This window comes from Tauraco erythrolophus, chromosome Z (assembly GCF_009769465.1).
Source record: "Tauraco erythrolophus isolate bTauEry1 chromosome Z, bTauEry1.pri, whole genome shotgun sequence".
Classification (NCBI taxonomy): Eukaryota; Metazoa; Chordata; class Aves; order Musophagiformes; family Musophagidae; genus Tauraco; species Tauraco erythrolophus.
In genome coordinates this window covers 3,584,017-3,608,562 of record NC_141496.1, presented here as the reverse complement: position 1 = coordinate 3,608,562, position 24,546 = coordinate 3,584,017, and the positions used below count along the sequence as shown (strand labels likewise).

The 24,546-nt window shown below is 48.2% G+C and overlaps 1 protein-coding gene across 1 annotated transcript in view; it reads right to left on the bottom strand.

Moving 5' to 3' along the window:
- Nucleotides 1–24,546, bottom strand: part of ZBTB7C (zinc finger and BTB domain containing 7C) — a 138,134-nt gene that overhangs the window by 92,082 nt on the left and 21,506 nt on the right. Inside the window, exon 2 of the mRNA XM_086629793.1 lies at nucleotides 19,627–19,642. The gene's annotated coding sequence lies outside the window, so the exon portion shown is untranslated. The remainder of the gene's footprint in view (nucleotides 1–19,626; nucleotides 19,643–24,546) is intronic.

Sequence of the window (24,546 nt, the reverse complement as noted above, 5' to 3'; positions counted from 1 at the left end):
TAAATTGAGCTTTTTCATTCAAAGCTACGGCCTCAGATGGGGAAGGGGACCTGGGGGTCCCTGTCTCTCTGCTGAGCCTTGCCTTGCTCAGAGTATCACAGAATCACAGAATGGTTTGGGTTGGAAGGGACCTCAAAGATCATCTAGTTCCAAGCCCCCTGCCATGGGCAGGGACACCCTCCACTACACCAGGTTGCCCAAAGCCTCATCCAACCTGGCCTTGAACACTTCCAGGGATGGGGCAGCCACAGCTTCTCTGGGCAACCTGTGCCAGTGCCTCACCACCTTCATTGTAAAAAATTTCTTCCTTACATCTAATCGAAATCTGCCCTCTTTCAGTTTAAAGCCATTGCCACTTGTCCTGTCACTACATGCCCTTGTCAAAAGTCCCTCTCCAGCTTTCTTGTAGTCCTGCTTTGGAACACTGCTGGAAGGTCTCCCCAGAGCCTTCTCTTCTCCAGGCTGAACAGCCCCAACTCTCTCAGCCTGTCTCCATAGCAGAGGTGCTCCAGCCCTCGGATCATCTTTGTAGCCTTCCTCTGGACCCGCTCCAGCAGCTCCACGTCCTTCTGTTGGGGACCCCCAAGCTGAAGGCAGCACTGCAGATGGGGTCTCACAAGAGCAGAGCAGAGGGGCAGAATCCCGTCAGAATGCCCACGCTTCTTTGGATGCAGCCCAGGACACGGTTGGTTTTCTGGGCTGCCAGCGCACATTGCTGGCACTCCTAAGGGCTTTTCCTCAGGGCTGCTCTCAATCCATTCTCCGCCCAGCCTGTACTTGTGCTTGGGATTGCCCCGACCCACGTGCAGGGCCTTGCACTTGGCCTTGTTGAACTTCATGATGTTCTCACAGGCCCACCTCTCCAGCCTGTCCAGGTCCCTCTGGATGGCATCCCTTCCCTCCAGGATGTCCACCACCACTCAGCTTGGTGTCATCTGCAAGCTTGCTGAGGGTGCACTCAATTCCACTGTCCATGTCACCTCCAGGTCTGCTTGGCAATGGGCTCCTGAAGCACCCCAGTCCTCATCCCAAACCGCAGACTGCTTTATCACCATACGCTGGGATGAAAGGGATGACTCTGGAGGGGCAGATCTAAGATCTTGCTGGGGCGGGTGTGCTGGAAGAGGTGGGTGTACAGCCTGTTCCATTAACGATATGGATTGCAACGTAAACAGTACACCTGTCGACTGCCTGACCACAAACTGCCCTTCTCACTAGTTTTACAAACCTTTTTGCATGACCAAATCAGAACACATCATAAAAAATTAAAATAAATGCAGAGCAGAGCTTACAGAAAACAAACAAACCCATAAAACATATATCTATATAAAAAACAGCCTAGTAAAGCCCTATTGAGATTCACGTGCTGGTGAAATGCATCCTGCACGGGGTGAGATGCCAGCAGAGCTGCCTTCACTCATAAGGACATTCACCTTACAAGTGCCTCTGCAGCTCCTTGGTATTATTTCTGCGATAGGATTTGTCAAGCAACAGCTACAGATGTTTGCACATGGTCTTCTCGCTCACCCACTGATAATATCACGTGCCTAGGACAGATGGAAAAACCGTGTCACGTAAATAATAAACACGCGGCTGGGTTAATGAGAAAAGAGGTGGTGAGCGACCTGGAGGTTCCCATGGACTCCCTGCCATGAGGAAGGAAACGAGAAAATGCCCCGACCTAAGCACGGGTGAGCCGCACACGCTCACGAGGATGGCGGGGAGATGACAGGGGCTGTTCGCAGACCACTTGCTGAACATGAATAATTCAGGCAGAAGTGGCTGGAAGTATGAGAACAGAAAGGTGGGAGCTCCCCACCGGCGCTTCAGCAGGTTCTGTTTTATCAAGCACGGCCAAGAAACCATGAGGCCCATCAAAAACGCTTAGCCTAGCACTGCCGTGTCGTGACATTACTGCGAATCTCGCGATACACAGTGTTTCACCAGATCCCCAGCTGATGAAGAGCATCCTTTCCCTTTCTCCTCAAGGCAGTTTTGTCATTGTTTGGTTGGGCAGGTGGGGGAAAATGATGCATTTTTTTTAAACTTTAGGACCCATCAGCAGTCCGCTGCCTCATTACAGAAGTCATAGAATCATAGAATGGTTTGGGTTGGAAGGGACCTCAAAGATCATCTAGTTCCAACACCCCTGCCATGGACAGGGAGACCCTCCACTACACCAGGTTGATCAAAGCCTCATCCGACCTGGCCTTGAACACCTCCATTGATGGGGCAGCCACAGTTTCTCTGGGCAACCTGTGCCACTGCCTCACCACCCTCACAGGGAAGAATTTCTTCCTTCTATCTAACCTAAATCTGCCCTCTTTCAGTTTAAAGCCATTGTCCCTTGTCCTATCAAGCCCTTGTCAAAAGCCCCTCTCCAGCTTTCTTGTAGCCCCTTTAGGCACTGGAAGGCTGCCAGAAGGTCTCCCCGGAGCCTTCTCTTCTCCAGGCTGAACAGCCCCAACTCTCTCAGCCTGTCTCCATAGCAGAGGTGCTCCAGCCCTCGGATCATCTTTGTGGCCCTCCTCTGGACCCGCTCCAACAGCTCCACGATTTTCCTGTACTGAGGACTCCAGAGCTGGATGCAGTACATGAAGCATCCACCAAAAAAAAAAAGGCGTTTCCTTTGAGGAATCACACCAGCTATCAACTTCCAGACCTCCTCCCAGCCCCAGGGACCTTTCTGGGAAAAGACACAGTGCTTGGAGACCGGTTTACAGCCTTCAGGCTCCTCTGGCCCTGGAAGAGCTCATGCTTCAGTAGGGTTCAGCTCTGCAGGAGAATGGATGGGGGAAAAAAAGCTGCCAAGGAGAAGGGTGGAAAAGAGAAGAAAAAAAAAGAAGAAGAAGAAATGAAAGAAGATAAGAAGAGAAAAAAAAAGAGGAGAGAAGGGAAGAAGGGATAAGAGATGTTCTTTTATCCTTATTCTAAAAGGAAAACACAAGTAGAGTTGCTCCTGTGGGGACAGGTTAGTAGCCCACACTAAACACATTATCAGGAGAACTGGAAGCCAGTGAGCAAATAAAAAACCATGAAAATAGGCAGAGATGGTACAGACAAGTGGTGGAAGTCAAACACAGCTTTGGTGCAAAACTCATCCACCTGAAAAGACACTGCATTGTATTTATTGCCAACAGGAAGACCTTTGTTGCCCACTATCGAGGGAAAGCTCTCCTACCTGGGGTCAGAAACAGGACACCCAGGCTTGTGACTGCCCGCTGAGCCTGGGAACACCTCATCCCTCGAGAACCAGAGGTGTCAGCGAGGGATTTGACAGAGAGGACCCTGCCTTGGCAGGATTTCCAAAGATCCCCAATGGAGGGATAGGCTTCACTGCTAATGATGAGGTCTGGGATTCAGGAACCCTTTGGGAATTCCTGCCCTGCCTCTACACGTGTGTTGCCCTGCTTCAGTTCACTCCTATGCACTGCACTGCTGATGGGCCTGGATTTGGCCCCAAAACACACCCAGCTTTTCTCCAGCTGAACGGGAGAAAACCACTGTGCATACTGACGACACACCGGGTCATAGTCCCCTCACATAAAAAGTATTTCTTGATATTGCATGGAATTTATCTGATTCAAAAATCACCGTGCCAGGAAAAAACACTAACCCAAGATCACAACACAAAAATCCCAATAAATTTGGTTCTTACGGTAAACCAGACAAGAAGCACCCAGGTGTCCCAAGCTAGCTGCAATCTTTGATGTTACCAGCAAACAAATCTATGCTTTTAGTTTGTCCTTGAACATAAAAATACTGACTGTATCCACACTTTCTTCCTTTCTCAAACTACTTAAGCTTGATTTTCTGAATTAAAAACATCCTTCAGCACCATTGCCTGTAGCATCCTTGATCTAGAAGGCTCAGTCTGGAAGTGACATCTCTATGGTGTCTACTACAGATGCTCTATTACCCATATTTAAGAAAATTTCACTTCAATCTTTAACATAAACTGAGTATTTCTGGTAGGATCTTTCTTGCCAAGAGTTAGAGAGGCCTTTACAGACCAAGCACGGGCCACACATAACACGTCTCCACGTTGCTCCAAAATAATTACTTGATCATGCACCGCATCTGATCCTCGGGGCTCCAGGTTCCCCACCCTTGTTTTTTCATTCCATGCAGAAAAACTAACTGGTTAATACATGTCTGATAGGTGTCCTTTGAAAGAGACATCACATCTTCAAAACATGAGATGATGAAAGCACTAACCAAGTAGATTAGACTGACCAGAAAAGCAAGGACTGTGGCACGACAGTGGAAAGCACAGCTTTAAATCTTTCTCTGATATTTACGATGGCTTTATTTGCATATCAGACTATGTGCCAATTAGCTGTATATAAATCTACGATGAAATTACGCCGAGTACCTCTCCAAAGTGAAGAAACGCCAGGGCTGGGCTGCATAATCACCCTTAACTCGGCCCCTCCAGGTGTTCCCATTCTAGCTCACTCCTAATGATCCTGTACTATTTCCCAACAGCACAACTGAACAACATGCATCTTTTGCAATCATACAGATATACAGGCAACATTTTCATAGACTATAAGCTACTCATGTGAGTGGTGGGACCTCTGCATCTCCCCTGGCCGATCCAGGATCATTATTTTTTCATTCTCCTCTGGCTAGTTACATCTGCCTGCCGGTCCTTGTCTCAGGCTACCATCTCCTTAGGGCAAGCTTTGGCTCTGACGAGGCTCTGGGCAACCCCGTAGGAAAGCCAGGATCCTGCTTGTAGGTGACGCTGGGCTGCAAACAATAATAGAGACACGTGCCATCATTTTACATATCAAGGGGAACGTGGGGATGCAACAGTCTGGCCCTGGAGCAGCACCACCTGCCTCAAGTGTGCACTGGAAGGAGTGTGCACCGGTAGTCAAACTAGCCACCTCAATGAGGTCTCCGTGCTCTGCCAGGTATCTGGTAGAAGGCAGTATGTAAAGCTGGAGCCTATGGCCCCATCTGCAGTCACGGTGCTGGTTACAGTCGGCGCTGCCTGAAAATGGGGCCAGCCACGCCGCCCAAGCAGGCAGGGGAAGGTCTGGGGAGAAGAGGTCCTCGAGAGGCAAGCAGCCTTGGTGCTCCTCATGGTTTTGTCTAGATGAGGAGCACTGGTGCAGGTCCCTGTAGAAATAAACCAGGCAGCTACACTATCCTGGCCCATCCCAACACCTGGATTCAGCAGTTCTACCCAGTTCCAATACTTGGAATTGAAAATGGGACTTAATATATCGTGTTGTTATGACAGTTATGTCCCAGTTATGTTCCCCTCCCTCTCTTTCCCCCTTCACCAACCTGCCCCTGTTAACTTCAGACGGCCATATTATCTCCCATGATGTTCTACACGTACAGACCGCTGCTCAGGTTGAGTTCCTAACACCACTTCCCTTCTCTTGGGGTGCCTGGAGAAGACCAGTTCTTCATAGGTTTCAACGAAACAAGCCATCAACTGAGTCAACCGCTACGGTGGGCAACTGTACCATCCTGTGATTACTGCCAATCAAATTTGGGCCACCAAATTCAGATAGCAGGAGGCTCAAGACAAGGAAACAGAGATGGTTTCCCTGCAGCAGATGGTGGATCGGCAGAACTCCTTGCTGAAGGACTTGTGGGAGCAAGCATGCATGGGAAAGTCCAGAGGAGGCTGCAAAGACAATCCGAGGGCTGGAGCACCTCTCCTGTGAAGGCAGGCTGAGATAGTTGGAGCTGTTCAGCCTGGAGAAGAGAAGGCTCTGGGGAGACCTTCTAGCAGCCTTCCAGTACCTAAAGGGGGCCTTCAGGAAAGCTGGAGAGGGGCTTTTTACAAGGGCGTGTAGTGACAGGACAAGGGGCAATGGCTTTAAACTGAAAGAGGGCAGATTTAGGTTAGATAGAAGGAAGAAATTCTTCCCTGTGAGGGTGGTGAGGCACTGGAACAGGTTTCCCAGAGAAGCTGTGACTGCCCCATCCCTGGAAGTGTTCAAGGTCAGGTCGGATGAGGCTTTGAGCCACCTGATCTAGGGTAAGGTGTCCCTGTCCATGGCAGAGGAGTTGGAACTAGATGATCTTTAAAGTCTCTCCTAACACAAACCCGTCTATGGTTAATGAACAGACTCACCGCTAACAGGATCAGGAAATCCCTGTTGCTGGAAACAGGTCTTCTTATGATCAACTACACCAAGGGAAAGAGCCTCATACCACAAATTTCTTGCCACTCCCACCATGAGTATTTGGTTTGCAGGCAACTTACAACCCCAAGCAAGGGCAGCATCACTGAACTTCCGGCACTGTACAGAGACACGTCAAATGTGTTCCCACCTCAAATGGGTGGGACAGACACATCGTGATGTCTGTCCCACCCATTTGGGTGGAGTGAGTGAAGTGTCACCCAGACACCATGTAAAACATGCTGCACAGAAAAGCTGTGCCCAAGGTGGGTATCAAGCCCTGAGCTCCCTTCCAGCTTCTAATGACACCCCTGTTCTTGGTGGTTGATAGACACTGGTGTTGCCTGCCTCTCCTGTAGCTCCTACACCAATGTATCTCAAGAAACATCTTTTCCCACAAGAAAACCTGGCCCAGAAAGCCAGTGAAAATGCTGGAGGTTGACAGAGGAGCTGTAACTCTCTGGGATAGGCAGAAATCAACTCTACAGCATTCGATGTGAGTGGGAGTCCATTGAAGGGAAGGAACCCTCCTTCACATGCACCCACCACACTATTTACCTTCTTGATTTTGTGATGCCACTTTTGGGTTGGGATTGATATTAACCACTCTGAGCTTTTGCAGCACATGTGCTACCAAATAGGTCTTCCAGGAAAATCCCAGACATAAACAAGCCATCCCTGGAGATGATGCAAAGGGGAGCAAGGAATGAGCCTGTATTCCTTGGGATCATTTTTTGGCCCAGTCGAGGTAGTAACTTTGACTAATTTGAGCTATTAGGCACATATTCAAACATAAAATATTAATATGAGAACAAATCAAAGGCATCTTGTCTGGCTGGGCTGCTGCTTTGAATTCATTACACGCATTAAAAAAAAAAAAAAAAAAGGCAGAAAAAAGAAATAAAAAAGGCTTTATCTTTTCAAGTAGGTATGAAAAGGTATAAATTCCTGCCCGACTGCAGCACTTGGCCTCGCTGAGCTGGTAATTGGAACCAGCGTGCTCCGCTTCCCGGGCGTCCCATTCACAAGCGCGAGAAGGAAGCATTCAATTTCTCAATAGGAAATTTCATCGCTGGAAAACAATCCACCTTCCTCGCCTCTAAAGAAAAGCTGGAGGGCGAGTTCTCTCCTCGGCCACGGGTTTCGGCTTACTGCCAGCCCCAGCCAGAGCTGCCAGGGGGCAGGAGGAAGGGCTGGAGCCCCGACTCCGCAGACCATCCCAAAGCCTTGAGAGTGCCAACACAGAGAGCTCGGTCCTTTTTTTTTTATTTTCCTTCTAAACACATTGAGTTCTTTTCTTTTCCTTTGGGATTGCCCAGAGGTCCAGACTGCCACTTCTTTTTCCATAACCACATGGGTTAACCAAGCCCAGATTTTGTCACAACAGTTTTCCTTAGATTTTTAGCTTTCCACCCAGTTCCAGACCTGGGACTTCATGGAAAACATCCGAGTATATTCAAGGGCCATGCTAACATTCAAGAGGATATTTTGCACAGGGATTTTCTCAGAGACAGAGCACACTTTAAGTGGTTTCTTAAGAGCCCAGGAGACCTCCAGCCCTATAGGACTGAGCAAAAATCACCTTACACCAACAGCTTTTTAATAACGTTCTTTTAGTTTCTTTTTCATTCCTAGAGCTGCTGCCTTAGCAAAGAGTTTAATAAGGCTTCAAGGCCACAAAAACCCATGAGAAACTCCAGCAGGACTCAAGAAAGCCAAGCAGCAGGCAAAGGGACTAGGCAGTGGGATGGCAGAAAAAATGTAACACCAGCCAAGACAGAACCGAGGCAAAACAACCTCTGACAGTGGTGGCTGCAAGGATCAAGCTCCTGGATTAAACAGACTCAGAAGCAACAGTCCCGTGCTTCTGCATACATAGTGTAAATTTAAAATCAAAATTCACTACTTGTTTTTAAAATTACTTGAAAAGGTATTTCCCCTCTCGTTATTTAAGTATTTTAAAGTATTAACTAATAGTTCCCACCGTAATGGCTTATTTCTTTATGTACCTACAGAAAAGCTGCATTCTGCAGCCTTCTTCATCTGCTATACAACATCTTTGTTGGAGACATGGACAGTGGGATTGAGCGCACCCTCAGCAAGTTTGCAGATGACACCAAGCTGTGTGGTGTGGTGGACACGCTGGAGGGAAGGGATGCCATCCAGAGGGACCTGGACAGGCTGGAGAGGTGGGCCGGTGAGAACCTCATGAAGTTCAAGAAGGCCAAGTGCAAGGTCCTGCACGTGGGTTGGGGCAATCCCAAGCACAAGTACAAGCTGGGTGGAGAATGGATTGAGAGCAGCCCTGAGGAAAAGGACTTGGGGGTGTTGGTTGAGGAGAAGCTCACCATGAGCTGGCACCGTGCGCTGGCAGCCCAGAAAGCCAACTGTGTCCTGGGCTGTATCAAAAGGAGCGTGGGCAGCAGGTCGGGGGAAGTGATTCTGCCCCTTTGCTCAGCTCTCGTGAGACCCCACCTGGAATACTGTGTTCAGCTCTGGAGGCCCCAACACAAGAAGGACATGGAGCTACTGGAACGAGTCCAGAGGAGGCCACAAAGATGATCCGAGGGCTGGAGCACCTCTGCTATGAAGCCAGGCTGAGAGAGTTGGGGCTGTTCAGCCTGGAGAAGAGAAGGCTCCAGGGTGATCTTATTGCAGCCTTCCAGTACCTAAAGGAGGCTACAGGAAAGCTGGAGAGGGGCTTTTTACAAGAGTGTGTAGTGATAGAACAAGGGGCAACAGATTTAAACTGAAAGAGGGCAGATGTAGGTTAGATATAAGAAAGAAATTCTTTACACTGAGGGTGGTGAGGTACTGGAACACGTTGCCCAGAGAAGTTGTGGATGCCCCATCCCTGGAGGAGTTCAAGGGCAGGTTGGATGAGGCTTTGGGCAACCTGGTGTAGTGGAGGATTTCTCTGCCCATGGCAGGGGTGTTGGAACTAGATGATCTCTGAGGTCCCTTCCAACCCTAACCATTCTATGATTCTATGATTCTATGATTCTATGATTCTATGCTTTCCCAGCCATCTCAGGAACAGAGCTGGGAGAGGGAGGATTCCTTACATCATGCAGTCTTGCTGCCTTCCTCCACCACATCATCACATCCAGGGCCAGAGGGCTGAACGAGAAAGCACTGATCGGTGATGCATGAAGGAGTTCCTCAGAAATATATCAAACTCCATCTTTACACCTCTTTTCCCCTAATATCTCCAGAAAAGGGTTGTCGCAGAGCTGTACTTAACTGGCAGATAGAAAGAGTCTTCGAAGCCCCAGTGCAGCGTCGTTAGGGTATTTTTAGCTGTACCTAGGGTACTTTTCTCTTCCATGAGATGACTGGCAAAGGGAATTTTCAAAGCAGACTGGTGCGTGACTGGGAGGGCAGACCTGGAATGATGGTACAAGGGGCAGGAAACATAGAATCATGGAATCATTAAGGTTGGACAAGACCTCTAAGATTATCAAGCCCAGCTGTCAACCCAATACCACCATGCCCACTAAGCCATGTCCTGAAGTGCTACATCTACATGGTTTTTGAACATTTCCCAGCATGGTGACTCCACCACTTCCCTGGCAACCTGTTCCAATGTTTGTTCACTCTTTCAGTAAAGAAATTTTTCCTAATATCTAATGTAAACCTCCCCTGGTGCAACTTGAGGTTATTTCCTCTCATCCTAAAGGAGAGAAGATGGGCAGACAGGTAAAGCTGAAGGTAGCAGCTGGAGAAGAATAAAAAAAGTTTGACACAAAGTCCGTATGGAGTCACATGGAGTGTTGGATATTTTGGGCAACAGGGACACTTGTTGTTCCTCCACTCCGGTGGGAGAATGTGCTTTCCCCCCAAGAAACCAGGGTACAGTTCTCCCAAACCTGTGCCGAATAAGACATAGGATGCCTTACACAGACTCAAAGGAAGTTGTAAAGACTACAGCAGCGAAGTACTGAAAGAAGTCTCAAGAAAGGCCTCAAGAAGTCTTTTAGCTCACCCCTGATCCAAAGCAGGGACCCCTAAGAATGCATGGAAGACGCTTGTCTAGTTCAGGACTGCCAGGGATGGATCGACAGCACTGACAGATCCCTGGTGTTTCAGTCTTTTCTTTAGAGGTACTTTACTGCCCCAAGGATCTGCTGTCGATGTTGGACTCACTGTTGGACCCTACTAACTCAAAAAGCCAAGAAATTCAGGCAATGCTCTATCTCTGCTGGACTTCACCCTGGCCTTGACACACAAGTCTCAGACCCTCCTGTTGGACTCAGACTCCAAGGCCTAACCCAGACATTAACACCAGAGCTCATGGCTCTCCTTGAGCACTAAGGATCGTGCTGAACCCCAACAAATTTCAGAGCAAATGAAATGCAAGCATCTATTTCTGCAAGCCAGGGTCACCTTTGCTGAGCCACCACCAAAGGTTTCCCTAGAAGTTGTTAACGGAGATGGCCGAAACACCATTCCACCTTGCTCCTCTTCCTCCTTCTCAAGGGCAGGAAGGCAGTACTTGAGCCACTGCAGCGCTGATTGTCCTATTGTTCCACAAAGTGGTTCCTCTCTGGCAAATTGAACACTGAGAGCCATCAGAGAGAGCCCTGGACAAAGGAACCAGCGCCTGTTTCTGGGATTATTAGAGGGAAACAGAAAGAAGCCTCTTGAAGAGTCTTCGTGGCACTTAACGTGACAGCTGGAAATAATGGATGGGACAAAACAGAGCAAAGATGATTTAAATTAGGCAACTCCCGGAAAGTGGTGTTCACTTAGGCTTCCAAAGGAGAATTGCTATTTCTTAGAAATGTTAACGCTCACGTCTATGTGCACTCCCCCTCTGCAGTACACACACACACACACACACACACACATCCCTTTTTAGGTGCTCTGTAGAGCACTTGTTCAGTTTGCCAGTGCACACTGCATCCCTTCCATTAGGAGATGGAAAAGGTGCAAATGAGCAACATCAGCTGCAGCTCATCAATCCTTATACAAAACCAGCCCTTAATTTCTATCTGCTGCCAAAAGTTCAGGGACCTGTAGGTAGAGATTTGCATATTCATCTTCCAGAAATCATTACACAGCTCCAAAGTCACCCGGAGGAGAGGGGCTTTACTCCTACTCCAGGGCTTTGATCCAGACAGAATGACAAAAGGCTCTGAAAAAGCTTAAATGCCATCTCATGCCAGTCCCAGCTCAGTGGGGTCAGTATGGGGCTCATTTCAAGGAACAGGTATCTCCTATCTATAGTCATCACCTTGCTCCTGCCCTGGAAGCTCACCCAGGCTGTCTGGCAGCACCCTTCGGGATTCACCACTCTTCCAATGACACATCTTCTGCCAGGGCTGAACCAAGATGAAGTCACTTTGAGTGAGTCCTGGTATCAGGAGTGCCCTGGGAATCTCCTCTGGGCTCCCTGCACATGTGGGTACAGCTTCCCAGGTCAAGCAAGGCATTTCCCAGTAGCCCTGACCACCTGATATCCAGGCTGGCTTCTCCCCCGCATGCTCTCTCTTCTGGGAAACGTAGCTCCACCAGCACAGCTGGATCAGCACCACTGCCAAACTGAAGCACTGCCTTTACAGCTCGTTCCCTTTGCTGTCATTGCCCTACCAAAGCAACTCCTAAGCAGCCTCTGTGGTGGGTCCCTTATATTTCCTGCAACCACCACAGCTACTGCCCAAAGCAACTCTCTTTGCTGCCAGGACCCCAACAAGTCCACACTGACCACAGTGGCTTGCTGTGCTTCAGTGCAGCCTTGAAATGGCCACTGTCAAGCAGATGCTGCCAGGTACTACCAGTTGGAAACGTGTTAGTGGTGCTTACTTGCTCCCTGCATGCTGGACGTGCCCAGGTCTGTCTCTCCTCCTCATCACCCTCAATGGAGGGTGATGGTGGGACTGATCCTGGCAACAAACACCCCAGGCAGTTGAAGAGAGGACCCTCCACAACAGCTCCCAGAAGTCCAACACTACCACCCTTCTGCTGAGACGTCATGGTGTCCTCCTTTAGCAAAGGCTGCCTTCATGGTACAAGGAGCAGATAGCTCTGGCATCAGAAAAGGCTCATGGATGTGGTAGTCAGAGCTGGGAATGTCACTATGGATCTGTGCAGCATCTGGCACACTGGGACCTGATCTAGCTCTCCATGGGTCCTGCTGCAGCACCAGTATGCAGTAATGGCTATGATCGAGATGGAGGAGGAGGAGAAGGGAGAAGGAAGAGGAGGAGAAGGAGGACAGGGAGGAGAAGGAGGAGAGGGAAGGGAGAAGAAGGAAAGAGAAGGAAGGAGAGGAAGAAGAACGAAGGACGAGAGGGAAGAAGGAGAAGAAGGAGGAAGAGAAGGAAGAAGGAGACGGAAGAAGATGCCTCTGAATTCATCTTTAATATATTTTATGGAAGTGGGGCAATGCATGGATCCATTCAGCATGGAAAGAGGCCACCATACTGTCTTCTCCCCAGGCAGTCAGTAAAGCAGCTCAGCTCCTGTCCTGTGCTTGGCACAGATAACCAGCACAGATAAAACCCCAGAGAGGGGAAGCATGGACATGTTATGGGAGAAAGATGCTGCAGAAACACTAACCAGACACTCTCTAACAGGAATGTGCCAGGCAGTTTGGAAGGCAAGAACCAATCTGCAGCCATGGACATTCCGTTCTCTTTCTTTCAATCCTGTTTGTGAAAAAAGGTGACTCAGGAAAATCAGAGAGGAAACCACGGGTGGTGTGAAAGTGAGACAAGACAACATCTGTTCTAGTCCCTCACAGCTGAAAGGCTCATAACATGCCCTTGCTATGGCTGCACAGGGCACTCTGGTCCAGAGAGGCCCTGTAGAAGAGAAGAAAGCTGCCTGCTGGGCTTCCCACTCCAGGATTCATCCAGTGCGTGCACACACCAAAGCTGAGCTGAAGGACCAGGGGTCTCTCCCCACTCCCATCCCTGCCCATGAGACCTCACACCTGGCAACATCTGCTTAGGGCATTCACTAAACACTGCACAAAAAGACCACCACGGGTCAAGACGTGGGCATGAACCACCTCTGCACAGTGACCCATGGGGTGAGAGGGCAGTGGGATGCAGGAAGGAACGGAGCACTAGTCTGATGGGCAGATGTCCCTTCATGATGCTCCTCTGCTCCTTACTTAAAATCAGCCAGAAAACTGCTACTGGAGCTTCTCAATGCAGAGCAGCCTGAAAAGCAGTTCACAGAGAGCCTCAAATAAGTGTGCAAGCAAGGTAAGAATACACATGAGAATATTTGAGATTTTACTATTTTCCTAAACCATTAATGGAAAGGGAGTACAAATTACCACTTTTTATTACTGCTGACAAAAAGCTTGCAAGGTGTATATGCTCGTGATACTGTAGGTGTGAAAATTCTTACAGATAATCTAATCTAATCTAATCTAATCTAATCTAATCTAATCTAATCTAATCTAATCTAATCTAATCTAATCTAATCTATCTCCCAAGGTATTTACAGTACCGCAGTCCTCACTGTAGATTCAAAGTGGTATTTCAGAGCTGATGTTCACGAAGCTGAGATCGAAAGGTGAGTAAATCCTCAAATGTCTCCTTATGGGAAAGAAGGAAAGATAAAAGAAAATAAGAGAACAATAAAAAGAAAACAGTAAGAAAAAGAAGAAAAAAAGAAAAAGAAAAAGAAAAAGAAAAAGAAAAAGAAAAAGAAAAAGAAAAAGAAAAAGAAAAAGAAAAAGAAAAAGAAAAAGAAAAAGAAAAAGAAAAAGAAAAAGAAAAAGAAAAAGAAAGAAAAAAAGAAAAAGAAAAAGAAAAAGAAAAAGAAAAAGAAAAAGAAAAAGAAAAAGAAAAAGAAAAAGAAAAAAAAAAGAAAAATAAAAAGAAGAAAAGAAGGAAATTAAAAAGGAAGAAGGAAATCAAAAAAGAAAAAGAAAAAATAGAAAAATGAGAGAATAAGAAAGAAAAAGAAAAAAGAAGGAAAAGAAAAGGGAGTGAAAAAAAAGGAAAAAAGAAGAAAGAAAAGGGAGGGAAAAAAGAAAAAGGAGCAGAAAAGAAAGGGGAAAAAATGAAAAGAAAAAAGGAAAAGAGAAAGTCAGCAAGCAAGAAAATCTAGGCAATTTATAATTTCCAGATACTAAGGGAAGAACCTCAAGTCATTTTTTAAAAAGTCCAAGTCCTTCCTAATAAGATGCCTAACAGTCTGTGAATTATACAGCCATAAAACTCCTACTTACATGTGACATTTGCTGGTAGGAATAAATCAGGGCTCAGAAAAGAGGAGAGGCTTTGGAGTTCAGTGGGTATTATCCTAACTCTAACCATGTTAGTGGTGGTCTGAAAGCAGGACATTGTCGTTCAGACAGACGGACGATGTTCATAACCAATGGTAATTTGTAGGACGCGTAATTTGCTGCTACCAAAATAGCACAGCATGTGGGTTTGGGTTTTTTTTTTCCCTTTTTAGTATATAGCCGTGTCGTTTCTTTTGGCTTGTTGAAAGAAACCTGCTCTGCACGAGCAGAGCAAGGGCTCAGACCTTCAGCAGCTCATATAAAACAGGTGGCCGGGCATCAGGGGGAACACAGCTTTTCTGAAAAAGCTAACAAAATAAACAGATGATTACGGAAAATGAAGATAAAACCAGCTTCTCTTTCAAAAACAGAAGAGTCGGGGACTAAACTAAGTTTAGACTGAGTCAAGGCTGATTGAAAACACACCCTGCCATCACCTCTCCAAGCTTCACCAACCCACAAAGCTTTAACCCCAAAAAAATATTTAGGAAAAGAAGAGTCATCCGCTCAGGGCTGATCATCTGCAAGCCCGTGATGCAAAGACGAGCTGCCCCTGCCCTACCTGCCTGTTGGCTCAACACCAACCAGGCTAGGGGCTCAAGAAAGTCAAACCAAGATAGAGATTTGCCATCTTAAGCTTCCATCCCTACCGTCATCATCTCCCCTCCACACAAGAGCACACAGCACTTACGTGAAAGTTGAAATTTGGATCTGGTTGAGTCCCAATCCTTTAATTTTCCACCGGGAGAATGTTAGGAGGTATCTCTCCTGCATGCTCCAAGGCCACTCTCTTAAACTGTTGGTTACTCCATGGTGGAGATTCACCGAAAAAAATAAAATAGAAGGGGAAAAAAAATAAAGCAAAAACCCACTCCAGAAAATAAATGTCTGTATCCCTAACGAAGCGGCAGGGTGGAGCCAGCACACCCTTATATTTAGCTGCAGGCAAAGCCTTAAAGTTGTAGTACATTTATTTTCCATGAATCACGTCAAAGCTGCAAGATTAAAAAACCCCGAACGGTTGCTATTTGCCCCGCTCTATCTCTCAAAGGGCATACTGGTTATTGTTGCTACCACCTTTTTCGTTTTATTTTCATTTTCTGAGCTCGAGAGGCTTGGGATGGATCAGAGATTCCACCACGCTCAGCTGAAGACACCTGAAGCTAAAGTAAGCGCGGTCTCCCACAACCCCAAGTTATCAAATTAACTTTTTTACCGTGGAAAAAAAGTAGTTATCAGGCTTAAATCCCACCTCGAAACATTGAGAAAATACTGAAGGGCTGACTGCTGGTCTCAAAGGCTCCGAATTCCTTCTATCTCTACCTGCCCCAGCAGAGCACGCTTGGGCGGCAGCCAAGGTCAAAGCCCATCTGCAGAGGCCACCATCTTCCAGGACATCCAACGCAAACAGACACGGAAAAGGGAAAAACGGGAGCTACGGAGAGGCAACGGGACCTGCCTCCAACCCTTCCTGAGGCTGTGTCCAGTCCTAACCGCCCCACCGCCTCCCTCTTGGCCCTGCGACTCACTTTCGCTTTCATGCAACGCCAAGCGCCCGGGCGCCGCGGCAGATGCCGCGCGCTGAATTGCAGCCTCCTTTGCCAAAGCACGGGGACAGCAGAAGGCTCGGCCAGCCCGTAAAAATTAGCATCTGCACTTTGCCACTCGCACAGCTGCACCGTGACAGCAGGGTCTGGAGCCGAGGTTATCTACGGGGACGTGCCGGGAAAAGGGAAATGAGTCCATCGCTCCACAGCAGAAGCTGCCACTGACCTGCCAGAGATCCTTACGCAAGCCTCAGGGAAAAACCTTACAGGACTGAATGGCAAATTTCAACTTCCTCAATGTTTTCTCCCTTTCAACTTTCCAGCAAAGCTGAATGCAGAAGAGTGCCTGAAAAATCCCTCAGGAGAAGATATCAATCGTTTGCTTTCCAAGCAAGTACCTAAAGAACTTGTTTGGTTATTCATCCACTCATTTTCTCCTTATTCCACCACAAGTGTTGTTCCCAAGTGTTCAGCAGTTGTAACACTTGAGAGCCGGGCAACCCACAACCTCTGCCATGAGGATCCACACACTCCAACAGGCAATCCACCAGAGTTAATCCTGCCTTAGACAATCAACTATGAAAGCATCAATCAAGCCCAGGCTCTCCCAAGAAAGCGTGTCTCTGCTTCCAGCAAGGAGATCTGCTCCCTTTCACTCATGCTTCAGCAAATATTGACCCCAAAGTCTGTATTTTTCATGCATTTTAAGAAAACATTGAAAATAATTCTTCTTGTGCTCTCCTGTGGGAAGGGACCACCAACCCTGAGAACTCCCCACACCTCTCACCATAGAATCATAGAATCATAGAATGGTTAGGGTTGGAAAGGACCTCAAAGATCATCTAGTTCCAACCCACCTACCATGGGACAGAGAGTGCTCAAGCAGAAAGGCAAGAGGCTGCTCTAGCTTCCCACCCTGTCAGCGTCACCTCCTACATGAGGTCAGTAGATAGGAGCAAAAAGCTGTTTCTCCTCTCCACTCTATGTTTTCAAGCTGAGTGTCAATCTGGGATCTCCTCTTCTCCTGCACAGGGCCCTGTAACAGGACCTGACATTTACCCAGGGGTAAAGAAAGAGCCTCATCACCGGCTTAAGAGCTTAAGAGCATGAGCCTTTGAGATGATGTCCCACACCTTCCTCCAACCTTCCAACCCTCTCCAAAGTACCAGAGCTGTTTGCAGGAGGTCCTTAGCACATGATGGAAACTCACAGAATCACAGAATGGTTTGAGTTGGAATGGACCTCAAAGATCATCCAGTTCCAACCCCCCTGCCATGGGCAGGGACACCTGCCACTACACCAGGTTGCTCAAAGCCTCATGCAACCCGGCCTTGAACACTTCCAGGGATGAGGAGGCATGCACAACTTCTCTGAGCAACCTGTACTGATGAGCAGACTTGGCTTCAGCACAAGCTTGCCCCACACTGCAGTGAGAGCCAAGACGTGGCATGTTAGACAGCTACACCAGACATGATTAGAAGCTGGTAATCAACTAACGATGCACACAGCAGAATGCCTCTTCTTGCTGCACAGGCCAGCCCAGGAGGGACACCATGAGAAAAAAAACGCATTGTGTCAATGTACAGGCATTTGGAGACAACTCAACAGCAGATCTCTTGACTGAAAGAGATATTTTTGTTTGTTTGTTTTGAACTGTTGCTTGCCAGTGCAGGACCTCACGTTGGGCATTTGTCCTAGCGTACATTTGTATGCCGGATGCTCTTTCGCCTTGCTAATTGTTGAAACAAAGTGGATACTGAATGAGGCCCTTTGAGTTTGGCAGGGGCTTCAAACACGGCCAGGGTCGAGCTAATTCTGCTTCCAGTGAATGGAATAGCAAATGCTCGTTGGCAAAATGCTCTTCGTTTTTGGCCTTTTTTTTTTAATTGCACAAAAACGAAAGTGCTAAAAAAATGGTGAATGCCCTCAGAAAGACCTTCCCCTGTTACGGTCGAACCCCTTGCTGGCCTCCAGCTTGCAGAAAGACTGGTGTGGTGGTGGGTCCAGTGGTAGCTTTATTCAGGCTCAGACAGTCGCGTGTCAGCCAGCCCTTTCTCTTCCTAGTCCATGCTGTGCAGCAGAAACCAGAGGAGCTGAGCAGCAAGCTCAGGTCAACCAGGAGTTTAAAAAGCTGAGCAGGAGACTGGAAATAACTCCAAGTGATGCCCCTCAGAGTCTTAGCAGGTGTTTGCCAGAGCTACAGGAACCTGGGGACCACAAGCAACCACCTAAAGGACTGAGGCCCATTGCAGGACACCATGTAAGAGATGGGTAATCCACACAGAACCACAACACGTCAGCTCAGGTCTGTACCACAGGAAGATGTCCATCCCCACATCTTGTATTTTTAACAGTGGCTGACACGGGATATGCAGGAAAAATGTACAGAAAGGTATGAACGTATGGAGATACCTCCTCTCCATTTAGCCTGCCAGCTGCTGACCACTCATCCACCAGGCTGGAGGCTGCACATGAATCCTACAGCTAGTAGCCCTCACTGAGCCTTGAGTTCATCTAATGGCTTTTCAAACCCTTTTATACCTTTGGCCTCCAAAATACTTCGTGCCAACGAGCCCCCCCAATTTAATTACACACTGTGTGAAAAACTATTTCCTTTTGTTTGCTTTAAACCTGCTGCCAAATAATTTTATTTCACAGACATTCATTTCTGAGACAATGAATAAACCATTCCCTGGTCCCCTTCTCCACACCAGTCATGGTTTGATATTTCTGCCTATATGAAACCTTCAAGGACAAGTTTTTTCCAGCCCTAAGGGACCTCATCCACTGAGCCTCTCTTCCAGCAGAAACTGCTCCATCCTTCCCACCTCCATCACTCCTGCATTGGGCTGCACATTGTCCAAGATGCTCCTGCAACATGACGTCCAGCCAAGCATCTCATGTACTTCTTTTCATCTCAACCTTCATCCTAACCACTTCTAATGTTCACTTTGCCCTCTGACAGCAACTGAGATTTGAGCTGACATTTCAAAAGAGTATCCACAGTGATGCTGAGATATTTCCCCACCTCTCTGTGGTTTTAACTGCCTGAGATTATTCACTAAAGTTGGTAAATATTGCCATCGCCTTGGTCACCTGTTTCCAGATCATTTATGAATCTTTGAACAGCTCAGGTACTAGTGTGCATCCCTGTAGAATTCCCTTGTTAGCCACAGCAAAAAATGAGCATTTCTTTCTTTCCTCTGTTTTCTAGATTTTTCTTTGGCCTCCCACCTGCTTTTGGCCTCCACCCTTTGTCAGCCTCAACTCTTTCTCAGCCTCCTTCCACCTATTGGCATCCCACTCTCTTTTAGCCTCCCACTCCCTTTATAGCCTCAACTCTTCTTCAGCCTTTCAACCCTTGCTCAGCCTCAACTCTTCCTCAGCCTTTCACCACCTCCTGTCCTCCCACCCCTTTTTGGCCTCCATGCTTGCTCACCTAAGGCCAGCTATGTACATCTCAACATGGGTCTTCACTCTCCTGCCTTCTGCCCACACAGCCTTGGCCACAGTGGTGCAGATCACCTTCTCCTCAAATGTGACTCTGAGCCTTCACATTGATGTTCCTCAAACCTCAAAGCAAAGTTGGAGCCAGAACGCTTCCTAGGATTGTACCTGAGCTCTGCGTTTGCAAGAGAATCCCAGCACCGGTCCAGGCTGAGATGGCATCTCTCACCACTTGCATCAGGATCATCCTTCAACAGACATGGTCCAAAGGCCAAGAGAGCCCTGGGCAGTCTGTGTGCTCCTCAGACATCGTCCACATTTCTAATCAGGAGCCTCAGCTTCCTGGGAGAGGCGTCCCCAGGACTCAAGGTTTCCTTCAATCAGAAATTCAGGGCACAACCCAAAACCCTCCATCAAGACATCCTTGACCTTTGGATATATGGCTCTAAATTTTGGAGCTTGCACCCACGATCCCTACACATCAGATGGCTGCGGTGAAAAAAAGTCATCCTTCTCCAAGTCCAAGCCACAGCAAAGCCATAGTATCACTGCATCTGCAGTGGCTCCCAAAACAGAGGGTGGGCCATGTGGATGGAAGAAGAGGACACAGAGGGATAAACAGCATCCTGGGACATCAGAGAGAGCAAGAACCTTGGCCAGATGAGGGGCAGGTTTCACTGAAATGAGTTGCCAGAAAGGCAGTAGATGCTCCATCCTTGGAAACATTCAAGGCCAGGATGGACAGGGCTCAGGGCAACCTGATCTAGTTGAAGATGTCCCTGCACATGGCCAGGGGGCTGGACTAGGTGACCTTCAAAGGTGTCTTCCAACCCAAACCATTTTGTGACTCCATGAGTGTGCACGTGCGTGCACGCACACGTGTGGACAGCTGCTCTCCTAACCAGGACACTGCAATGTTAATTGCAATGCTCGGCATGGCACAGGGCAGGGCAGTGTCTCCAGCTTCCTCCATCCCCCTCGGTATTTATGTTACAGCTGTCTGGATTCATTTTTTGCTGACTGCGCTGTCTTGCCCTCCCTCTGCCCTCTGCAGAATTTCATTAACGCTGCTCTGCTGGTTGGGGGGACAAAACAGTCACTTACTTCTATTTTATTCCTCCTCTCTCTCCCCTCAGCATCAAAACACTTCCAAGGATCTCCTCCTGATATCTACATGCAACATCCCTTGGCGTTACCCAGGGTGACACGACACGCTGGGGTCAAACGCTGCTCCTAAAGCTCAAGGCCCAATACCAAACCAGCACCATCGGGGCATGCTGAGCACAAGGGATCTGACTGCTGAAGACCAGGAGCCCAGCCCAGGATCAGAAGGGATGTCACCATCACCACCATGGAGCAAACCTCTTCCAGAGGAGATGTAGCCTTCGAAGGCAACAGCATCAGACAGGGTTTGACTCAGGACCAGAGCTGCCGTCTCGGCACCAGGCTGCCCAAAACGGACCTCAGCAGCCACCATGGAGAGAGTCAGTTATGCAGGAAAGCCAAGGATGGACCTCAGCATCCCACCCATCCAGGCCCACGAGCCAGCCTTGCTTTGCACAGCCCTGGCTGGACAACTTTTCCCAGTGCAGGAGCTCCAGGGTGATGTCTGGATGCTGGTTTCAAAGGCACCAGCAAGCATGACCACTGGAGAGCTACCTAAGCTCCAGCTGCCTCCTCTCCCCCTGCAATCTACCATCAGCAGACGCACGCTCCAAGGAGTTTTCCAAAAAAGGTCTCGGAAAGAATAATGTGCTCAACTGTTATTTACCTGGGTGGGAGTCAGGAGCTTCACGCCATCAGCCCTCTCAAAAATTCCAGCTTTACTGCTACAATGAAAAGGAAATATTTTTCTACACAGGGGTTATAAGATGTTGCCGTGGCGGCATGTGTGGGTGTGCACTTAAGATATTATCTAAAGGCCCAGATCTGCAGAGATGCACATAAATCACTCAACTCCCATGAAAACAGCAAGAACAGCCATAAAACGACCCCAGCGCCGAGATCAGACCCACCCAGACAACACCAGTGTGTGCTGTGAGGTGTAAAAGAGGGAGACAGGAGAAGAGAAGACGCATAAAATTTTCATTCCGCCTCAACAGTGGACAGTTTGCTTCTGCATCAAATATGTTTTTCTGCATCGAGGTTAACACTTATTAAACTCTCCTTAATAGCAGTCACCCCAACAATCCCGATGCCTTTCCCATCCCTTTCTCCCTTCTTCGCCCCTCTCCCACCGTCCTTGGGTAGATGAAAGAGATAAAAGATCAGCTTGCTGATCTGATCCACAAGCAAGGAAGCAAGGCCAGTGGTGGCGACCAGGGGTTAAAAGAGAGGAATAGCAGGGAGGAAAAAGCCGGTGTTACCACGCAACGGGATGGAGTGGTTAGGGAGGAGGATGCAGAAAGGAGGTGACACCCTTGCTGAGGCTTTGTTGCGAGATTTGCAGGCTGCCCACCCTCACCTCCCACCCTCTGGCAGGAAAAGGCAGCTGCCCCTTCCTGCTCTGTTGCTGGATGTGGCCGGAGAAGGCACTGGGAAATCATTTCAGGGAGGAGGTCACCAGCGCTGACGCACTCTGCATCACTGCCTGACTTCCACTGCAGCGCTGGAGACCTCTGGCTTGGTCCACGACTCCACCAGCAGTGAGATGAAGAAGGTTTCAAAGCACACGGGCATATGGATGCCCCCTCCACCCACTGGCACTTACAGACGGGCTCTACGCCAGCTGTGGGGGACAGCTGAGCCCCGAGGGACAGGCAGTGAGACTGCCACAAGCAAACGGTACCTCATTTGGCATGAAATCCCAGGATATAAAGTAGACGTGTTAAAAAACCATGCTGGGCCACAGCTGAACCCAAAGCATCCCGGGCCAGCACCCTGCTGCGGCTGCTCTGGCACCGACACCCCTCGAAATAAAAGTTTGTGAGCTTTATTTTTATATTCTTCCTTCTCATGCAAAGCAATGCTGGCACTATCGACCCCCTTCAAGCACACAAGCGCAAGCATTGCCTCTTGTTGCCTCCATAGCTCCTCCATGCACTCTTTATGCAGGAACAATGAAGCTTTGCTCAACTTTTCCATTAACCCAACCAGCCCTTAGTCATGTCTAACAAACTAACAAGTTTTTTTTTATTTTTATCTGATTCAGGACTCATGTCTGCCCAGCTCAGACACATGCAAAAGGTTCAATCCCTCGGTGCCTCGCAGTCAAACGTCAGTCTGGCTGCTTCTTGTCCCTGCTCTGCAGAAGCTCAATGACTACATGAGATACCAGACGGCTTGGAATTAGGTCCATTTATCGTAGGAGTGTCTGGCTGTAAGGAGACTGCAGGCACCCCTAGGACTAATTTGTCAAAATTATCCACCCAGAAAGCTTCTGCGGTCAGGTGGCAACCATCTCGAACGACTCTACCATCACCAGATTCACTGCTGTCTGATATCACTGGAGGTGTTTCCTCACTCAGGTCATTAGTAGGGTCTCTAGCAAGACATTCATTCTCAAGAAACCTACAAGTTTCAAATTCTTGCTAGCCCTCCATCAAACTTGAACCTCACCCACCACGTCATTCAAGAATTACTGGAGGGAGATGCATGGACAGAGTACCAGCCAGGTCTCAGATTTGCTTCCTGGGAAGACAGGCTAAAAAATGGTACATGCAGTCATGGATTGGATCAATTGATCGAACGTGTAATCAGTGCAAAGCTGACAGGCTTTGGGACACTTCATCCATTCCTGTTGCCAGTCTGGACACCGAAATAATCATCAGGAAAAAATTAGTCTAGACCAACCAAAGGAAAGCTACCGAGCTGAGCTCCCCAAAGCATTTGATTAGAGGCAGGAGGATTCACCCTTTTACTACCTACCTCAGACGCAGGGAAGGTGCTGCTACGCTCCGATCCACGGAGACAATTTTGCAGTCACAGTGGTTAGGGATTCATTTGGAGCTTGGCTTTGCAAAGAAGCAAGCTTAATAAAATACGTGCAAGTCTCTGCATCTACATTTTTCAGTACGTCACCTGCCCAGGGCATCATCTCCACTCTAGTTTCAAAGGGAGGCATGATGATAGGACATTATGAAGCTCATAAAGTCTTCATGAAAACGAACGATCTCATCAGGCAAGAGCCAGCAAGTGACACCACTGCGAGAAAAGCTGCAACGTGAGCGTGACACCCAACCATTCCCAGCAGAAACCCTTTCCTGAGAGCTAATACCAGCCCAGAGCCAGCTTCAACCCAGCACCCTGCCCAGTAAGCCCCACACAGTATGAACTACAACGGGCAGAGCAGATCTTCCAAGGGTTTGCTCCTTCAGGCTTTGAACCTGATGTCTGTGAGGCTGATTTACAGTAGAAGGCACTGGAAGTTGCCTTAAACAGGATCATCTCCCTCTGTTGGTAGAGCAGAATCCCGCCCTTCGTTAACGACCTGCGGCTATATTGGAAATGTTGGGGTATAAACCAGAACAACTCATGAAGAGATGGCCAAAAAGAGATGACCAGCAAGCGATGCACCACCCAACCTGACCAAACTCATCATCTGGAGAGAACAGCCTGAATTTCACCCCCTTCCTCTGCCTTACGACTATTTTACCCCACTCTGATCCTCTCTCCCTCCATCCCTCTCCAGTCTGCTGCGTGCGGCGACTGTAATTACCGTCCGCCGCGCAGCCACACCACCTCCAGGTACTTAACTTCTTTTAATCTTACTTCATGTTTCAGTCCCTGCAGCCCACTCGTAATGTCTGCTACTCTTCTTCCATCACCCTCCAAGTCATCAATAGCCATGTCAGGCTTTGACCTCCAATTTTCTAACTGCTCAGCTAAACCACTCCGCCACTGGCCCCATTCCTGCCTTTGTTAAAAACGAGGGGGGAGCCTCATTTGCTTTCTTATTTGATCATCACTTCACTTCTGTGGTGTGCACTCTGCTTCCCCGTCTCAGAAACCCATCAACCAGCCCCGTTCGAGACTGGCGCTGGGGCTGTTGTTACCCTTAACGAGAGGAAATTATGGTTAATGCTTAATTTCAATTTTTTTTCCCCCCTCCTTTAATTTCTTTTTTTTTTTTTAATGGCTTTCCCAGAAAAAGCAGCCTCGGCAGAGCGCTGCCACCTGAATGCTAATGAACGCTGAAGGGACCCGATGTGTC